Here is a 19907-nt window from a genome sequence, read left to right on the forward strand (position 1 = left end):
GGCAAATGAAGTAACAGTAGTGCAATACTCTAGATAGACGTCATCTTATGACAGATAAAACTTACAACAATCAACGTTTACAACAATAGCCAAAAAATGAATGAAAATAGTGAAAGTATGAAATACAGTCACCTCTCAATTAACGCGTTTTTTATTTAACGCACGCGAGCTAGAAATTATTTTTAAAAGTTTGAAAAAACACAGAAATTTTGATTTAACGCGAATTGGTGCCGGAGCGTAGTTTTCAAATCACCCATGCATCAGCCTTGCAGACAACAGCCGTCGACATAAACAAAGACATAGCAAAGTGCACTGCATTTATTTATTAATAGAGCGGTAGACTTTGTGTACTGTTTATTTGGTAATAAATCGAAAGATTTTGTTCAGTTTTATTGGGGGGTTGACCTACTTAACCCTTTAACGCCGATTGGACGTATTAAATGTCGACAAAAATTGTCTGTCGGGTGCCGAACCGACGTATGGTTTGTCGACGAAAAAAGTTTTTGTACATGAAAACTTACCCAGCAGATATATACTTAGCTATAGACTTGGTCGTCCTGACAGAATTTCAAAACTCGCGGGACACGCGACAGGTAGGTTAGGTGATCCATCATTCCCGCCGCTGGGTGGCAGGATCCGGAACCATTCCCGTTTTCTAAGACAGATTTTCTCTGTCGCTGGAGCAAACAACATTATCTGTTGTTTGCTCCTCCATTTTGGATTTCTACTCGTTTGCCGAGAATTTGGATTGGTTTTTTGGTGACGTATTCTGTTTTTTTCTCTGGCTTGGCATACGCTTATTGTGGACTGTTTTTCGATTTTGATTTTGACTGCTCTTTCACGATGTCTGACGCTAAGGCTTCACCTATGTTTAGGGTTTGTAATAGGGAGGATTGTAAGGTTAGGCTGCCGAAGTCGGCGGTAGATCCTCATAGTATTTGCTCTAAATGTAGAGATAATGAATGTTCTTTTAATAACACCTGTATTGAGTGTGAGAATTTAACAGAGCTTGAGTGGAAGGAGTTATCTTCTTATGTTAGGAAACTTGAGAGGGATAGAATAAGGAAAGCTTCGGTTAGATCTTCTAGTAGATCTGGTTCTCTAGAACAAGATTTTCATAACTCTCCTGTTACTAACGATTTTCCCTTAGCCTCAGCTGCTTCTCCCGGTATGGAATCCAAGGATTCTTCCTCTGAAAGGGAAAATGTTAAAGCTTCTATCAAGAAACTGCAAGCTCAGTTACGAGCGTTAAATGAAGGTAAGAGTGGTGATAGCAGGGCGCCAAGAGCCTATCAAACGCCAGGAGTCTTTGGGATCTCAGAGGGATAGGCATCAAGAGCCTAGTAGGCGCAAGAATGTTTTTGACTGTCAGGAGCCTCATTCTTCGTATAGGAATTTTTCTCCTCCTTCTACGACAAATAGGAATTTGTCGAAGACCCAGCGCACTCCTTCCTAGAGAGAAGGAATACTTCTCCCGGGAAGAGCCCTATAAATCACTTCCAAACGTTCTCCTTCAGTTGGCCTGGCCTGGAAGAAATGTCTGACGAGTAGAAGCCCTTAGATGTAGCAATCTCAGACTACAAGAGGCTCTCACTGCTTCTTCTTAAGGAGTTTGGAGACTCCCTTCACCCTGCGGATCCTCCTTCACCAGGATCTCTTATGTCCAGTACCAGAACTCATAAGTCTTCGTCGTTTGTTAAGATGCGCCCTGCACTATGCATGAAGAAGGCTTTAAAGACTTTTTCGGAATGGCTAACTTCAAGAAGGGAAGCTGGTAAAACAGTTTTTTCCTGTCCTCCTTCCAAGTTAACAGGAAAAAACCGGGAGGTGGTATGAGACCAAAGAGCCTATGGGATTAGGCCTCCCATCATCCGCAGACGCCGATTTTGCTTCTTTGGTAGACGCATCCAGGAGGAAGTCTTTGCTTTCTGCGAAGGCAACTTGGGGCATGTGTGAATTGGATCATCTTCTTAAGGGCCTCTTCAAGACTTTAGAAGTCTTCAATTTTATGGACTGGGCTTTGGGAGCATTAGCTAAGAGAGCCCAAGACACCGATTTCGTCTCGATGGAAGAGCTTTCAAAGTGTTCTAGCTTGCTTGGACAGAGCAGTTATGGATGGCTCAGTAGAAGTTGCCTCTCTGTTTGGAACAGGAGTGTTAAAGAAGAGTTCGGTCTTTAGCTCTTTTCTAGCAAGAGCCGTATCGCCTCTACAAAGATCCTCTTCTTTTCGCTCCTCTCTCTTCACATCTGTTCCCACAGGAGACTGTTAAGGAGGTAGCAAAATCCTTAACAGAGAAAGCAACCCAGGATCTTCTCACACATTCTGCTAAGAAGTTTAGACCCACTGTTCCTATTGAAAAAAGAGAGAAACCCTCTTTTGTGCAGCCCTTTCGAGGTACCTCCTCTTCTAGAACCCCTCTTAGAGGTCGCAGACCAGAACGAAGGAGTAGCCATCTAGAAGGTCCTTCGGGAAATCTAGATGAACAGAGAGTCCTCCAGACAACAGTAGGCGCCAGACTACTTCATTTTGCAAAAGTCTGGGCGCGAAAGGGAGCGGATTCATGGTCCCTCTCTATCCTGAAAAAAGGATACTTGATCACCTTCAGGGAAAATCCTCCCTTGACGACAACTCCAAGGGAGTTATGTGCAAGATACACAGATCCTGTCCGAAAGCTGGCTATTCTTCAGGCAGTGGAACAGATGATATCGAAAGAAGCAGTAGAACTGGTACAAGATCTCCAGTCTCCAGGATTTTACAATCGGTTGTTCCTGGTACCAAAAGCATCGGGAGGATGGAGACCGGTGCTAGACGTCAGTGCTTTGAATTTCTTTGTGATGAAAAAGAAATTTTCGATGGAGACTTCTTCCTCTGTTCTGTCTGCTCTTCGTCCAGGGGACTGGATGGTGTCCCTGGACCTTCAAGATGCATATTTCCATGTGCCAATTCATCCGGCATCGCGGAAATATCTAAGATTTATGTTTCAAGGGAGAGTATTTCAGTTCCGAGCGATGTGTTTCGGACTTTCGACTGCCCCTCAAGTCTTCACGGACATCATGAAGAACGTAGCTTATTGGCTACATCTGGAAGGCATCAGGATCTCATTATATCTAGACGATTGGCTAATAAGAGCCCAGTCGGAGAAACAATGTCTGGAGGACCTTTACTTTACTCTGAACTTGACAAAGTCCCTGGGACTTTTAGTCAATCTCGAGAAATCCATGCTGATTCCCCAGCAAAGCATTGTCTATCTGGGGATTCAGATGGATTCTCAGGATTTTCTAGCGTTTCCGTTGCAGGAAAGAAGAGAACGCTGCTTGGAAAAGGTGGCAGTCTTCTTAAGGAAAGATCATTGTTCCGCGAGGGAATGGATGAGCTTACTGGGGACCCTCTCCTCGATGGAACAGTTAGTTTCCTTAGGAAGACTACACCTAAGACCCTTTCAATTTTATCTGAAGGAGAGATGGGATTGGAAGTCTCAAGAAATGGGAGAAACCTTTCCAATCTCGAAGGGAATCAAGGAGAATCTCCTCTGGTGGTTAGATCCACAAAAGTAAGCAAGGGGATCTCCGTTCACTTAAAGAACCCTCGCCTAGCGTTATTTGCAGACGCCTCAGATTCAGGGTGGGGAGCAACCTTAGGTTCGAAAGAAGTGTCAGGCACTTGGGAAGGAGAACAAGTGTCCTGGCACATAAACAAGAAAGAACTAACAGCCATTCATCTGGCTCTAGTTCATTTCGAGGAACAGGTCTCAGGTCTGGTGATTCAAATCCACTCGGACAATACAACAGCCCTGGCATATATAAAGAAACAAGGGGGGACACATTCCTTCTCCCTGTACGAGTCAGCAAAGGATCTGCTGATTTGGGCTCAGGAAAGGGAAATCTCTGTTCTCACAAGGTTTGTGCAGGGAGAGAGAAATGTCTGGGCGGATCTGTTGAGCAGGAAAGACCAAGTCCTACCCACGGAATGGACACTCAATCCTCAGGTTTGCCAACAACTTTGGCATCTGTGGGGAAGGCCCAATATAGACCTGTTCGCGACCAACAAGAACTACAGACTGGAAAATTATTGCTCCCCGATCTCGGATCAGCAAGCGATAGCCATAGACAGCTTTCTGCTAGATTGGGCAGGTTTAGACGCATACGCCTTTCCTCCTTTCAAGATAGTAGGGGAAGTATTGAGGAAGTTCGCTTGCTCAGAGGGAACAAAAATTACCCTAATAGCTCCCTTCTGGCCAGCTCTCGACTGGTTCACAGAGGTACTGGAGTGGATAGTAGATTTTCCAAGATCGCTTCCACTAAGGAACGATCTTCTCAAACAGCCCCACTTCGACAGATTTCACAAGAACCTCCCCGCTCTACGTCTGACCGCCTTCAGACTGTCGAAGGACTCGTCAGAGCAAGGGGTTTTTCGCGCGAAGTTGCGAAGGCTATTGCAAGAGCCAGAAGAGTTTCCACCTCTAAGGTGGTATCAGTGAAGTGGGAGTTGTTTAGAAGATGGTGTAAGAGTAAGAAAATATCCTCTTCCAGTACCTCTGTAACTGAAATTGCTGATTTTCTTCTCTATTTGAGAAAGAATTGTAACCTGGCAGTATCTACAGTAAAAGGTCACAGGAGTATGCTGCCTCAGTCTTTTCGACATAGAGGTCTAGAATCTTACGAACAATAAAGATCTCCATGACCTAATAATGGTCTTTCGAAACCACGAAAGACCAGAAAATCAAGAAACCTAGCTGGAACTTGGATGTGGTCCTTAAGTTCCTAATGTCAGAAAAATTCGTACCTTCTCACACAGCTTCATTTAGAGACTTAACTAGAAAGTCCTTATTTCTATTCGCATTAGCCAACAGCTTAAGAGAATTAGCGAGTTTGCAAGCCATTGGAAGGTAAAGTTGGTTTTAGGAAGGATTCAGCGGTTTGCACCTTTAAACCACTTTTTCTAGCGCAAAAACTAAAATCCCTCAAAACCATGGCCTAGAAGCTTTGAGGTAAAAGGACTTTCTTCACTAACAGGAAAAGAACTAGAGAGGACTTTGTGTCCAGTCAGGGCACTCAAGTTCTACCTGAGGAAAAAAAGTGTTATTAGGAGATACAGAAGAAAGTCTTTGGTGCTCTGTAAAAGATCTAAAAGATCTATTTCAAAGAATGCCCCAACGTTCTTCATAAAGGATTTAATAAAGGAAGCTCACCTTACTTGCGATGAAGAGCACCTCAAGATTCTAGAGTAAGAGCACATGAAGTGAGAGCCATAGCTACGTCAATGGCCTTTCACAAAACCTGGTCTCTTCAGGCTCTGATAGAAGTCAACGTTTTGGAGATGTTTAACTCTGTGTTCGCCTCCAATTATCTAAGAGACGTTTAAAAATTTCTTACGAAAAGTGCTTTGCTCTGGAAGCGCATGTTTTCTGCGGATCAATGCTCGGGAGAAGGAGCTGAGGCTCAATCCTTCTTAACTTAGTTTAGTGTTAAATTTTTCTTTATTGTGGTTGTTTTATTGGTTGATTAGTCAGGGGGGACAAGAGGGGACCCTCTTGCAATTCATAGGTTATAACAGTACTAACATGGTCAGGTGATCGGGATTGGCTCAGTGCTCCTTGTGTTTAGTTATAGAAACCTTACTCTGTCATGTAAGAGGGCTAGTCCCCATTGATATGACAAAGGTAAAGGCGGCTCTACCATGTAAGTGGGTCAGCCCCCATTGGTACGATCCAGAGTAGGCTCTGTCGCGTAAGCGGGCTAACCCACCATTGACACGATCCAAAGAGTTTTTTATTTAAGCCATAGGTCCATACCTCGCTGGGGACTCTTGAGGCAGACAGAACTCATAGACAGTAGTCTTTGAAGTCTTCAGCCCAGTCAGGTAGGAACCATGGATTATTATATCCAAGAACATATGTTGTTTTTTCCCTGTTTTTTAATGTATTTAGTTTAAGTATTATCATTATGTTTAGCTGTCTCTTACCCTCCACCAAGGGTGCCAATCAGCTAAGTATACTATCTGCTGGGTAAGTTTTCAATGTACAAAAATATGAAAAATATATTGTTAAGATACAATAAAGTTTGTACATACTTACCTGGCAGATATATACGATTAATGGCCCACCCATCCTCCCCTCAGGAGACAGGTGGAAGAGAAAATCTGTCTTAGAAAACGGGAACGGTTCGGGATCCCGCCACCCTAGCGGTGGGAATGGTGGGGATCACCTGGACCTACCTTGCGCTGGTGTGCAGCGAAGTTTTGAAATTCTGTTGGGACGAAGACCGAGTCTATAGCTAAGTATATATCTGCCAGGTAAGTATGTACAAAACTTTATTGTATCTGAACAATATCATTTTTTTTTTAAATTCGCGGAAAAATAGTTATTGACCTACTAGGCAAAAACTTTTGAATCACGCACCTTGGGGGATGCTGGGAGCTCACAGATCAAGCTGTTGTTTTGTTTACAATCGTTACCCAGGCGCGCAAGCGTGAATTTCTTTCTTCTCGCACTAATAAGCATCAGCGACACATCTCAGAAATTATTTCGTCACTTTGACATAATTTTTGCTCCATTTTATATTAGCCGTTACATAGAGTATTATATATGAAAATGTGCAAAATTTCATGTAGAATACAATAAAAAACAACTCATGGTTGTAGCTTTTATCAGTTTCGAAATATTTACATATAAATAACGATAAGTGCCAAAATTTCAACCTTTGGTCAACTTTGACCCTACCGAAATGGTAGAAAAACGCAATTGTAAGCTAAAACTATTATATTCTAGTAATATTCCATCATTTACCTTCATTTTGCAACAAATTGGAAGTCTCTAGCACAATATTTCGATTTATTGTGAATTTATGAAAAAAACTTTTTCCTTGCGTCCGCGCGGTAATTCTCCAGGAAAATCATACATTTTTTCGTCCGATTGTCGTAATATTTGCACCATTTTAAATTAGCCGTTACATAAAGTTTTATATATGGAAAAGTGCGCTTTATATGTGGAAATGTGCGCAGTTTCATGTAGAATACAACAAAAAATAACCCATGGTTGTAGCTTTTGTCAGTTTTGAAATATTTTCATATAAATAACAATAAGTGCCAAAATTTCAACCTTCGGTCAACTTTGACTCTACCGAAATGGTCAAAAACCACAATTGTAAGCTAAAACACTTGCATTCTAGTAATACTCAATCATTTACCTTCATTTTGCAACAAATTGGAAGTCTAGCACAATATTTCGATTTATGGTGAATTTTAGAAAAAAACTTTTTCCTACGTCAGCGTGGTAACTGCCGAAAAAATCTAAATTTTTTCGTCTGATTGTCATAATGTTTGCACAGTTTTATATTAGCCGTCACATAAAGTTTTACATATGAAAACGTGCGCATTTTTATGTAGAATACATCTAAAAACAACCCATGGTTGTAGCTTTTATCAGTTTTGAAATATTTTCATATAAATAATGATAAGTGCCAAAATATGAACCTTCGGTCAACTTTGACTCGAACGAAATGGTAAAAAAACGCAATTGTAAGCTAAAACTCTTACATTCTAGTAATATTCAATTATTTACCTTTATTTTGCAACAAATTGGAAGTCTCTAGCACAATATTTCGATTTTATGGTGAATTTATGAAAAAAAAAAATTTTCCTTACATCCGCGCGGTAACTCTTCCGAAAAAGATCAGAAGTTTTTTTGTCCGATTGTCGTAATGTTTGCTCCATATTAAATTAGCCGTTACATAAAGTTTTATATATGAAAATGTGCGCAATTTACAAAAAACTCGAGATATGAAAGCAAATACGAAGATTTTTTTTGGCTCTACATACGAAAATAGTTCAAGTTACGAAAGGTTGTTGCTGTAAAGTCCCGAGATTCGCCCGGACCACCGAGAACAATATTAAAACTCGCGCCCCGCCAACTGAGTAAACTCGCCACCATCCTCCCACTCTCCCATTGGTTCCTGATGCTAGTCACCCCATAAGATCCTGCTTTCCTACTGGTCAGCATCTACCCCTTGTGCTCTATGTATTCTATTGGTAAAAGGATGCTGTAAATTGAAAAATTTATTCATGCAATGCATTATGAAAACATAGAAATGAATGGTTATTATACTGTTTGGTAGTTTCATTAGTTGAAGAGAGATACTAATGAAAATTTATGGCTTACTGTGTCCTAGGAAAAGTGATTGCTTGACGATCGTTCGGTACTCGTAAGACGGGTAAGAGCTGAATGTAAACAAATGATTGGAAGGTTTTTTTTGTTTGTTTGTGTATTATAGTTAATGATTAATTAATAATTATTTGAAATTAGTACATACTGATTATTTATACATTTTATTGGCATATTCTAAGCTTTTAGCTTCTTAGGTTTAGATGTCAGAATCATAGACTAGGCTACAGTAGCAACTGCTAACATAGGCTAGGCTTATTGCTAAGGGACATATACTAAAGTCCTAATATATGCAGTAAAAATGGTGTTGAACATTACATGCAGTTGAATATTACTCAAGTATGTACAGTATTTTGCCTTTTTGGAGTCATATTTCTTCCGTCGTAACCCTAGAACATGTGTTTTAGGCCTGGAAATATAATTTACTGGGGTGTTTTTTAGGGCTTGGAACAGATAAGGCATTTTACATGTAAAATGCAGTTCAAGATACGAAAAACTCATGATACGAAGGCCGACTCGGAATGGATTAATTTCGTATCTCGAGGTACCAGTGTATATGAATTTTTTTTTTCACGCTGTCATATACGTATTCCAATATTTATATATGATAATGATATTTTTTTCATTTCTGGTGGTTGCATACTAAACTCCAGGCAATGACAAAAAAAGGAGCCAAAAAAGGGATTTTGACGAAGGAAAAATCTATTTCTGGGTGATTGGTTCGTGTCGCCCTGTGAAATAATCCTTAAGTTCATTATTTCTAGGTAAATAACCTAATAAATACCAGAGAAAAAATAAAATCAAGAAGATGTCAGTATAACTGACTCGCTCACTCTATAAAAGAAGTGTCGTATGGTTAACGGGCGAGTGAGACCACTACCACGAACCACTTGCCATTTAGAACTTCCCACATCAAAATCCCCCACCTGAGAGAGCCGATCCCAAATGGTGATGCGCCCGCTACTACTACTAATACCGACGCCAAGCGGAGTGCAGCGCCTCTAGTGGCCATCCTTTTATAAAGATGTCCATCTTGGCCTGCAGGGTGGGTAAGAGAAAAAGGGGTGGGTTTCACAGGGCGACACGAATCAATCACCCAGAAATAGATTTTTCCTTCGTCAAAATCCCTTTTCTGGGCTCAGTTCGTGTCGGCCTGTGAAATAGTACCAGAGAAACAGCCAAGATTACAATGGAGGGTCTAAATGAAACAATAAAATAAAATAAATTTAGACTATAATATAAGTGAATTCAAGGTCAAGTTACAAGATTATAATATGAAGGTACTTAAAACTAGCTTAAATTAATCAATGAAAAGCACAGTTTAGTACAATGGTAACAAAATAAGTATTTAAGGAGATTCACTAAAACTAATTTAATATTTACAAAATATACAAAAGCCATTGTATTCTACCCTAGCATAAAAATAAGGGTAGAAACACTGAAGCACATTTATATGTACAGAATGTGGATGCCCCTAGCGAAAAAATAAGGGGCAGTCCACCAAAATCAACCTAGCGGCTAAGGCTAGAGGACCACGTAGAGCATAGCAGTAGGGTGAGGCATGTTGGACAAGGTAGGTAGAAAGGAGACCTGGATCTTTTTAACTACAACTACTGTGCAGAGTCAGGGGAAACTATGTTTCCCGCTGCTACTGCTGAAAATTTTAATGATTCCAAGGACTTCAGGTAATGACGTTTGAAGACTGTCGGGTGATTTCCATTTCCAGTCCTAGATATTTCTTAAGGAATCCTCAAAATTCATATGCTGGAAATAATTAATCGAAGTAGCTACTGCCCTGATATCATGTGCTTTTGGAAATGATTCAGGGTTGGCTTGCTTAATGAAGTAAAGGATCTGCTGTCTGATTCCTTTAACTGATAAGGTGCCACCTCTTTCCCTCATAAACGAGGGCCTGAGGATCTAGAGGATGTCCGAGACAGAAAGGCTCTTAAGGTCAATACTGGACAAAGGAGGGATCTTTGGAAGGAAGGAATGACTTTTCCAAGGAGCCCACCTTGCCAGAAGGATCCTCATTTTTAGCTAAGAAACTGCGATCCGGGGAAAGCAAAACTTCTCCTTGAAGGGAGAAACTTCTACATGACCCGTATCTCTGGATAGAGCCGACAGTTCTGAATTCTGGCCCCTGAGGCCAGGCTTAATAAGAATAACGTCTTTCTAAGTAGCATTATAAGTGTGTCAAGACGAGTTGTCAGTGTCCGAGGCTAGTTTGAGACATCATTTAAAAACCAAATGAAACTGAGTAGGCCTTTCAGAAGGTCTAAGTCTAGCACAGGCTTTGGGGAATAGACATAAAGTAGGATTCTGTTAAGTCTATTTGAAAACCCCAACTGAAAGATTTTCTTCAAAACTGATTTATTAGTGGTAATTGTGCTAGCTAGCCTGCTAGGCCTTTTTTCAAACAAAGATCTGAAAAAGAAAAAGAAAATATTGGCTAAGTTAATTGTCATGGTTGTAGTGTCTGTGTTTTTTCCTTTCAGAAAGATGCCAACTTTTTGACGGCAGAGTCATACTGTCTTATAGTTGATTCCCTCTTATCTGATTCTAGAAAGAGGATGTTTTTGGGATCAATATTAGCATCTTTTTTAGCCGCAAACTTCATGAAGTCCATAAAGTTAGGGTCTGGAGTATTCCTGAGGAAGCGAACACAGTCCTCATTTGTACTGATTGCGATAGCTTGGGGTTGGGAATCCGTTGAGGTCGGAGACCCAACTCTAGAAGCAGGGGGTACCAGTTGCTCTTGGCCAATCTGGAGCAATCAGGGCTACTTGACCTTTTGAAAGTCTCAGTTTGCTCAGAACTTTCAAGAGAAGATTCACTGGAGGAAAGATTAGATCTTTTCTCCACTGTATTCCAATCTATCGACAAGGCGTCCGTGGCATAAGCCAGAGGGTCCAGGTTGGGGGCCACATAGCAAGGGAGCTTGTGGTTCGCTTGTGAGGCGAAAAGATCTACTTGGAGACCTGGTACTCTCCGGCATATCCACTGGAACGACTTGACGTCTAGAGACCATTCTGATTCCAGAGGGACTGAACGGGACAAGGCGTCCGCTATAACATTCCTTACCCCTGTCAAGTGGGTGGATGATAGGTGTCATTTGTACTTGTTCGCTAGAGCGAAAATGGCTATCATGACATGATTCACGTGTTTGGATTTGGATCCTCCCCTTGTTGATGCAGTGAACTACTACTGCACTGTCCAAAACTAGCCATAGATGAGACTTCTTTGGAGGAAGGAGCTTCTTTAGGGTAAGAAAAACTGCCATTGCCTCCAGCACATTTATGTGGAGCTGGCGAAACTGAGCGGACCAAGTCCCCTGAACTTGCTTGAATTGAGAGTATCCTCCCCAACTGGTTAGGGAGGTGTCTGTGTGAATCGTTAACGCTGGAGGAGGATGTTGAAGGGGGACTGTCTTGGAAAGATTCTTTACCTTCGACCATGGACGAAGCTGGTTGCGAAGGATTTGTGGAATCACTGACAACATGTCTCGAGATTTGACATTTGCTCTTGAGCGCCAAACTCGATTTATATCTTTCAGTCTTGCTTTCAAAAGGACGTCCGTCACTGAGGCAAACTGAAGGGAACGTAGGATTCTTTCCTGGTTTCTCCTTGAAGCCTGTTTGTTCTTGAGAAATTGCCTCACTGACTTGGCTATTTCTTTCCTCTTGATCACCGGGATTGACAGATTATGGGAGGATAAATCCCATTGGATGCCTAGCCATTGGAAACGAGTCTCCGGAGTGAATCTGGATTTCGTTTTGTTTATCTGGAACCCCAGATGTTCCAGGAATTGAACTACTTTCTTTGTGGCTTTGAGACATTCCTCGACGGTTGGTGCCCAGATCAGCCAATCGTCAAGGTACGCTACTACCATTATCCCTTGTGATCTCAGTTGTTGAACTACTACTTCCGCTATTTTCGTGAATACCCTGGGGGCTACATTCAGTCCGAAGGGCATCACTTTGAAAGAGAATGCCTAGTCTCCTAGTTTGAAACCTAGGTATGGGCGGAAGTGTCTCGCGATGGGGATATGATAGTATGCGTCTGTAAGATCGATAGAGGTGGTGACGGCCCCACGGGGAAGTAAGGTCCATACCTGCGAGATGGTCAGGCATTTTGAACTTGTCGCAGGATGAAAGAGATTTAGCTGGACAAGTCTAAGATTACTCTTCTTTTTGATGAGCCTTTCTTTGGCACGCTGAACAAGCGCCCTTGAAATTTTAGATGCTTGACTCTCGCCACAACTCCTTTCTGAAGGAGCTCCTCCGCATAATCTGTCAACTCCTTTGATGGCACTTGGAGAAATGATTTGGTTGGTGGGGGATCTTTGATTCAACTCCAACCTAATCCTTTGGACACGATACTCTGTGCCCATTTGCTGAACCCCCACCTGTTACGGAAGAGGAACAGCCTCCCTCCTACCTGGGGAGTCTCACTGCTGCTGTGCGGGATGACCTCCACGTCCTCCTCTGAAGTGCTTACCCCTGCTTGCAGCTCTTCCCGAACCTCGCTGACGAAAGTTGCCTCTCGCCCTGCTTCCCCTCGAGAACCTATTAAAGGTAGGAATGCTTGGTTTTCATAACATGGAGTTGAAAGCCGGCGAGACGGTGTACGAGTTGAGGGCTGGTTCCGAGGGGATAGCAGGAGGATGGGCTGGTTCTGCTTTCGATGTCGAAGGCTGACCCGCTTGTGGGGAACTGGAACGGCCTGGACAAAGTGCTGCTGTTGACTGGTGCTTCTGGTATGGCTGGAACCAACCTTTTGGTTTTCTTCAGCTTTTTACCAGAAGAGGGTGGGTTCTCCTGCTTCCTCTTGGATGAGATACCCCACCTAGCTCTAAGGCTTTGGTTAAGCCTTGAAGCCTCGTGGTGCACCTCATTCACAGAAGATTCTGGGAACAGGTCCGCACCCCACATGTTGGAAGCAAGAAGCCTATTCGGTTCGTGTCGAATGGTGGCTTCTTGCAACACATGCTTACGACAGTTTCTCCTAGCCGTGAAGAAGTCGAAAGCGTCTGCCTGGACCGACTGAAGTTGAGACTTAGCGAGGATCTTGAACAAAGGCTCCGTCGCGTAAGAGAGAGCAGCCATCTCCGTAATGACTAGGGAGTTAAGTGATCTCCCTAGCCTAGTCCGTGCATCAAATTCTGCCTGAATAAGGCTATCAGGCAGTCTAGGAAGCTTTTCACCGAACTGCTCCATGGCACAGTCCGGTTTTAGCTTTCCCACTGTAAAAGTGGCTGGCAGGTTCTCCCATAGTTCCCCAAACGCAGGGAAGAGAAGGAGATGTTGGCTCTGCTTCCCTTAGCTGCGGAATGGGTTCGTCCTTCAGCACAGCATGAAGAGTCGTCTCCACCATCTTTGTCGTAAAGGGGAGTGAAGCCTCCTCCTCTGTGGCAAAGATGGTGAAGGGACTTGAAGGCCTGGAGTTTGGTATTTGAACAATCCCAATCCTCCAGGCAGTGAACCCACTTTCTTTGGGCGTGATCCCTGGTGTACAGAACAGTCTCTCTAGGGATCTTGTCTTCCCTATTGAGCGCTGTTTGCGTTAGCCTGGCATATCCTATGAAAGGCTGAGTCAATCCGGCGGGGTAGAACTCGAAGTCCTCAATCCTTCTTGTTCCACACTCCGGAATGGAGATCATACCATCCTTGAAGGGAGCATAGGCTGCTACCCTCCAAGGATTGTTCATAGAAAAGGCCGGAAGAGATTCATAAGGTGGTAACTGGACCAGACCAGTACCCCCTACCGGGAAGTTAGCCTGAGGAGCCTGGTTCAGGCCAGCGAAGCGATTATCGTGTTCCAGAACACGATTAGAGAGATCCTGAATCGATTGGCCAGACTGGTTGATGCTGCTGGAGAGTTGAGCAAACATTTGCTCAAATCTCGTCCCAAGCGAACCAACCATCTCTCCTACTTGTTGTAAGACTCCTGCCGAGAAGGTGGTGGGATCGAAGGCACTAGGTGCCACGATCCAGGCAGGAGTCACCGGAGCGGAGACAGTACTGGCTCGGTCGGAGCTCGGACCTTCTCCTTAGAAGCCTTGCTTCTTGACCCTCTTGAATGTGAAGAGTCGGACTTCGCCTTCACTGCTCCGGAGTAGGATGCCGAAGACTTACGTGAGGAAGAAGACGATGACTTTTTGGGTGTCGTCTTCTGGAGGGTCTTTTGCTCTGTGTCCCTTCACTTTCAGGGGCACAGAAGCAGCAGGCGAAGGAGTAGGTATTTCAAATCCCGTGAAGCCTTGGAAGGAAGAAGAGGAAGGAACAGGAGAAGAAGATCCAGGTGCGCCCAAAGGAAGCCCTTGGGCGCCCGAAGTACCTACCTCGACCAACAAATCCTCAACACCTACCGCCATTGGCTCAATATTGATGTCCAAGGTGGCGACGTCCGGCACTGTTTCCTGAGTCGATACACTCCCGAAGGCCTGCTGTACCTCACGCTGAATAGAGGCTATGACTGGGGCTGCTGTGGCGGGGTCCACATACCCTGTCGCTTTCCCTCCTGGGAAGATCTGGACAGCCAACTTCTTATCGAGGATGTATGGCTGTCCCTTGGCGGCGTTCTTGCCAAAGCCGCCTACCCAAGCCTTCAGGGTTGCTAGGGCGACTTCCTTGACGGCGGCAGCCTGAAAGAGAGGACCGATGAAGCCTCTAACGGCAGAATTATAGCTTACAATTAAGACATAAAACTAAGACATTAGATATTTGATGGTAAGAAAATTTATCCAGCAACCTACTTACCCCATCCAAAAGCATATGGTACATGCTTCGTGGTGCCAGACGATCAGTTCGCCGTGGGTAGTGGCGCACGGGGCGTGGGTCCTACACTCCTCGTGGCCACAGGGGTCATGGAGGACTGCATTGCATTCTGGTTCCTGGCAATTGGTAGCCTGTAAGTGGAAGGATACACGAGTATCGAGAATACACACTTACAGCCTAACATGAACTCCGTTGCATGCCGGAGTATGCAAGTTAAAGTAAAACTAGCCTTCTACGGGCAATACGTGGTGGTTTTGTAGGGCGGTCTGGTTGGGGTCTCCGGCGTACACCGGGGACGGAGAAGGAGAGCAACCAGGAGTGGTGAGAAAGCCAAGAGAAGGAAAAACCACGACGGAGAACGGCGGAGGCAGTTAATGATAAGGAAACAACAATAATAATATATAAAAAGGGGGCATGTATACTACAACAGAGAGTAAGACATGCCTTCCTTCCGACTACTAGAGGAGTGCCTGGGTAAGTAAGCAAGCTCCCCTCCGATAGCGGAAAAACGGTAGTAGTAGGGAAGCTTTTGAGACAACTAGTAGACCCCTACCCCGGCGGCTGGCGGAGCCAGTAACATTCAGACAACCGAAGGGGCCCCGGCTAGTGAGCAGGGGCTCCGTCCGTCGTGGGAGAAACGGGGTGTGGGGAGAGCGAATGAGAACACCGGAGAGGGCCGAGGCGACCGGGGGGAGGGGTGGCCAACCCCAACCCCCTTACACATCGGATACCCCGGTACCCGAGACTATAAATGGTCACACAGACTCCCAGCTGACCAGGACTTCCTAGAGCCCCCCTCTGAGATAGAGGGAGGGAGGCTATAATGGTTGTCATGAAAACCGAGGAGAGCCCGGCCAGACCCCTCCCTTACCGCGCGGAAGGGAAGGAAGGGAGTGGGTAAGGCGCCCAGAGGGACACGTGATCGAGGGTGGACCAAGGTGCGGTAGCAACACAACCACTAGGCAGAGACCACATGAACCCAACTGTACCAAGAGTGGATGAACACAAGGAAGAAACCTAGGTACTGGGCGCCTAAAGCTAGCCTAATACAATAAAATAACACTTGAATAATATAATACTAAATAAATAAATAACTTGTAAAAGAATGGAAGGCAACACAGTCGAGTAAGGAGAGACAGGAGTCCAGGAGAAGGCGAACCGATCCGAAGACCAGTCGACTACTCGGAGCCAGCCGTAGCCGATGAAGAGCAAAAGCTGGGATGCTGGACTAGGGGAAGCACAGTTTAGCCCTAAATACCAAAACCAAAGAGGTAACTGGGTAACAAGGTATGGGCTGTGGATCCTAAATTCTAAAATACGATGTAATTAAGAAGATGAACGCAAAATAAGAGTCCATGAAAGGAAGAAAGACGTCCCAGTATGGAAGACTGGGAAATCTTAACAACACGAGGCGGCTCATGGCCGCCACGAGTCAACCGGGTGACCGTATATAACCTAAAAAACGGAAAATACTGGTCCCTGGAAGACAAAAATACAAAAATTTAACCTTTCGGGCACTTAACTTAGCCGTGGCGATAGCAGCGCGTTCCATCTTGGAGAAAATCCAAAAAAAGCGATCACAACACAAGTGAGAAAAAACGCGTGTGTATGCGAAGTGCTAAGATAAAAGGATGGCCACTAGAGGCGCTGCACTCCGCTTGGCGTCGGTATTAGTAGTAGTAGCGGGCGCATCACCCTTTGGGATCGGCTCTCTCAGGTGGGGGATTTTGATGTGGGAAGTTCTAAATGGCAAGTGGTTCGTGGTAGTGGTCTTACTCGCCCCTGTTACCATACCAACACTTCTTTTATAGAGTGAGCGAGTCAGTTATACTGACATCTTCTTGATTTTATTTTTTCTCTGGTATTTATTAGGTCATTTACCTAGAAATAATGAACTTAAGGATTATTTCACAGGCCGACATGAACTGAGCCCAGAAATGAACTGTTAATCTTGAAAATTAAGTGTGCTGTGATTTTTTGAAAAAAAAAAAAAAAAAAATTCTGCTTCGGCACTCACTCGCGAACGCCGCCGGCATATGGGAGATACTCAGAAATACCGGCTCAGCGTTTAAGGGTTAATACAGGTATTCTCCTACTTACGATGGGGTTAGGTTCCCAAAAAAAACCATCGTTTGTTGGAAAAATCATAACTCAAATATACCTAGCCTATTCTACACTAGAGTAATCAGTATCATCTTTACATCTCTAGGTTCAGTGCATATTGGCTTATGATAATCCAGTAAAAAACAAAAATGGACACAAAACGAGAATCAGCTTCGTCCCGACATCAGCATAATTGAGCGATTTCAGGCTTCTGTTGGCTGCATATAATTACAAACATAATGACTATGCATCTTTTCCACAAATCTATTAAAAAGTTATACGTTACTTCATTGTTATCCAACAATATTGTATGTATTCTCATATTATTGTATTATTATAAAATAATAACATAGCAGCAGTCAATGTTTTGGTTTGGAAATCAGCTGATGGCAAATACGAGTTTATTTTGCCATATTTAACTCAATTCCGTGGGAATTTTCTTGCCTCTAGTTAGCAGAAATGAGTATCTAGATATACTTTACTTATATGAGACAAGGTAATTTTTCGTTATATAATGAGCTTTTAAGTTGAACTATGCAGATTGCATTGGGAGCATGTCTATTGCAAAAAAAAAAGAAAAAAAAAGTTATTCCGTTCGCTGTTTTCACTTGATTTCATCATAATACGAGCCTTACGTTATTTACTTTTATTGGTGTGAAAATCACATTAAAATTTGTTGCTTCAAGCCGAGTAGTGTTGATTAAAATGATTTTCTGTCGATTTTATATACGGTTGTATTTGAGGAGTTTTATCATTGTTGCCGATGCATAGTAATAGTCATTAGCAACTTGAATAGCTTTCTCTGTTTCAGCGACAACTTGGTTTAAATCTAAGAACATATTTCCTTGCTGATCTTTGATCTATAGGAAATAAAGATATTATATAAAAATTTCTTAGTCCTATTGTACATAACATCGTTTACAACATAACTACAGTAATTGTTTACTATCGTATGATGGTTGAAATACAAGCCAAACAGATGTTACTGTTATCTAATTTGGTTGTACTAAGCAAAAAAAAGTGCAGAGTTCCTCAAGTCCAGGAATGTAACTCCCCTTATTACTGTTATTTCTTATGGGAAAAATATGTTTAAATAACGCATTTTGAGAGGTGACTGTATAAAAATACAAAACATCTTACAAAAAGCAGTGCTCATGAGTAGCAGTCCCAGCAATGTCTCGATGTGCAGTTGGCAAAGGAGATTGTGCCAAAGGGCAGTCTCTCTCTGCCTCTGTCAGTAGAGCCAGAAGATTGGGAAATCACTCAGCATGTGGCTACAAGGAGCCACCATTGTCATTTTGAGGTTCTGACAGATCATTGCTTTGTCAAAACAGACAAAACTTATTTTGAAGCATGTTACTGGCAACTGTGGATCCATTGTCCTTGCATAATCGTGCCTAATAGGTCAAACAAGTTGGGTAGGTAGGGTAATTGCAAAACAATTGGAAGAGGGGCTAAGTTCATGATTGAGAACTTCTTGGATGCTCATTTGACTGTATCGTTGACATTGGACACTTAGTTTCATAGCATTCATTATTGATCAGCTTGAGTGTAGTTTTCTTGTTCGTAACAAGTGATCCTTGAGTCATATCTGGGTAACATGACTCAAGGATCACTGGTTACCAACCTGAGTTTTTGGAGGAAATGTCATTTGCTCTACCAAATTATAAAGGTTACAAATGATTTCATAATCAAGTATCATTTAGTATACCCTATGTTTTGGTAATATATTCCAAAAAGAATTTTTTTTATGTATTAAGGCAAGCACAACAATTCAAGGATACTTTTGTCCAGACCTGTTGTACCATTATGAAAGGAGTGAGGGAAAGAAATACTTTGGCAACAATTACCATTGAAGTTGAGAAGGGTGCAGTTTTAGAACTTCATTTCCAAGACCTTTGGATCTATCATCATTAACAGTAGTATGTACAACTGTCCCTTCTTGGGAGTAGGTGTTAAATGAAGTTGGTACTCTTATTCTGTGCTCTCTCTCTTCAGGAACTGTTATCAGGTGAGGTCTCCATCTATCCTCTTTGTCATTATTTCTCACCTCCATATCTACTACTTTTACACATGCAACTTACCCGGCAGATATATACTTAGCTTATGTCTCCGACGCCCGACAGAATTCAAACTCGCGGCACACGCTCAGGTAGGTCAGGTGATCACACCCCCTACCGCCGCTGGGTGGCGTAATAGGAATCATTCCCGTTTTCTGACAGAAATTTTTCTGTCGCCGTGCTGACAACAACTTTGTTGTTAGCTCCTTGATTAGAATTTCTTGCTTGCTTCGCCGAGGATATTTGGGAAGTATTTGATCTTTGGTTGTTGGCATACGCTTTGTGTTAGTAATTATGTCCGAGTTAACACCTGGAACTCTGTTTAGAGTATGTGTAAATGAGGGATGCAAGGTGAGGTTGCCTAAGGCTACTTTGGACCCTCACACTGTTTGTGTAAAATGTAGGGGGAGGGATTGTTCGGTTAAGGATACGTGTGATGTATGTGAGAACTTAACTGAATTACAATGGAAAGAACTAACTTCGTATGTTAGAAAGTTAGAAAAGGATAGGATTAGAAAAGCTTCAGCTAGAAGTTCAGTAGATCCTGTTCTGCGGAACAGGATAGTATTTCTAACCCTGTAGTAGCTTCGCCATCTTCCTTTTTGGTTTCAGCTCCTTCCCCCCGCAGCGAACCCGCAGATGTGTCTGTCGAGAGAGCCGCTGTGGAAGCTTCAATCCGCAATTTGCAACAGCAATTGCGGGATATGAATCAAGGTAAGGGTGAAGTGTCTAGTGATAATGCAGTGTCCCCAGTGCAGTGGAGGGGCGTCTGACCGACTCCGCATCGCTCCTAGGCCTAGACCTCT

The 19907-nt window shown here is 43.1% G+C and overlaps 1 protein-coding gene across 7 annotated transcripts in view; it reads left to right on the forward strand.

Annotated features, from left to right (window-relative positions):
- Positions 1-19907, forward strand: part of LOC135217728 (uncharacterized) — a 297946-nt gene that overhangs the window by 163895 nt on the left and 114144 nt on the right. The window lies entirely within an intron of this gene.

Source organism: Macrobrachium nipponense, chromosome 7, assembly GCF_015104395.2.
Source record: "Macrobrachium nipponense isolate FS-2020 chromosome 7, ASM1510439v2, whole genome shotgun sequence".
Taxonomy (NCBI): domain Eukaryota; kingdom Metazoa; phylum Arthropoda; class Malacostraca; order Decapoda; family Palaemonidae; genus Macrobrachium; species Macrobrachium nipponense.